The following is a 1,532-nucleotide window of genomic DNA, read 5'->3' on the forward strand; positions in this document are numbered from 1 at the left end:
CCAGCAATCCCACTACTGGGCATATACCCAGAGAAAACCATAATTCAAAAAGACACATGCACCCCAATGTTCATTGCAGCACTATTTACAATAGCCAGGTCATGGAAGCAAACTAAATGCCCATCGAAAGATCAAAAGATGAATGGATAAAGAAGATGTGGTACGTATATACAATGGAGTATTACTCAGCCATACAAAGGAACAAAATTGGGTCATCTGTAGAGACGTGGAAGAATCTAGAGACTGTCATACAGAGTGAAGTCAGAAAGAGAAAACCAAATATCATATATTAATGCATATATGTGGAACCTAGAAAAATGGTACAGATGAACCAGTTTACAGGGCAGAAATTGAGACAGAGATGTAGAGAACTAACGTATGGACACCAAGGGGAGATAGCAGCGTTGGGGTGGGGGATGGTGGTGGTGGGATGAACTGGGAGACTGGGATTGACATGTATACACTAATATGTATAAAATGGATAACTAATAAGAACCTGCTGTATAAAAAAATAAAATAAATAAAATTCAAAAAACAATGATAATTAGAACATTTCATCTGCATTTTTTCTAATTCATGTTAACTTTAAATTCTTATCCTCTTCTATACTTCCCTACATATATGTTATTCAAAAAACTTGTCAAAATTATACCTTAGAGCTCAATCATCACAACTGATTTCCTACAGAACTTTACATATATTCCTATTATAACCCAGATCAGACTGCATTATAATTATTTGTGTATATATATCTACACAGTACATATTTGGACAGTACAAAAATCTTTTTTACTTGAACCATTTGAAAGTTAGTAGCCAAACTTATGACCCATCATCCCCAAATACCTGAGTAAACATTTCCTATAATCAAGAATATTCTCCTGGGCTTCCCTGGTGGCGCAGTGGTTGAGAATCCGCCTGCCGATGCAGGGGACACGGGTTCGTGCCCCGGTCCGGGAGGATCCCGCATGCCGCGGAGTGGCTGGGCCCGTGAGCCATGGCCGTTCTCCTATATAACCATAATACAACCATCAAAACCAGGGAATTAACACTAACACCTTACTAGCATCTAATCCTCAGAACCCAATGAAGTTTACCAAATGTCCTAATAATATCCTTTATAGCAAAAGGATCCAGTTCAGAATCATTTACTGCCTTTACATTTTATGGCCCCTTAGTCTCCTTCATTCTGGAATACTCCCCAGTCTTCCTTTGACCTTCATGATCTTGACACCTTTAAATTATCAGCTAGTTATTTTGTAGTATGTCCCTCAATTTGATTTTGTCTGTTTTAGGATGATTAGATTCAAGTTACAGATCTTTGGCAGGAATATCACAGAAGTGATGCTATGTTTTCATTATATCCTATCAGGAGGAACATGATTTTGATTTGTTGCTTGATTTAGGTAACATCTGCCAGGCTTCTTCACTGAGAAGTTACTTTTTTTTTTTTTTTTTTTTTTTTTTGCGGTACACAGGCCTCTCACTGTTGTGGCCTCTCCCGTTGAGGAGCACAGGCCCCGGACGCGCAG

General features: G+C 38.6%; 1 protein-coding gene across 2 annotated transcripts in view; it reads right to left on the reverse strand.

Annotated features, from left to right (window-relative positions):
- Positions 1 to 1,532, reverse strand: part of DHX40 (DEAH-box helicase 40) — a 52,078-nt gene that overhangs the window by 8,890 nt on the left and 41,656 nt on the right. The gene's annotated exons all lie outside the window — the stretch shown is intronic.

The sequence above is a fragment of the Physeter macrocephalus genome, chromosome 14 (genome assembly GCF_002837175.3).
Source record: "Physeter macrocephalus isolate SW-GA chromosome 14, ASM283717v5, whole genome shotgun sequence".
Lineage (NCBI taxonomy): Eukaryota > Metazoa > Chordata > Mammalia > Artiodactyla > Physeteridae > Physeter > Physeter macrocephalus.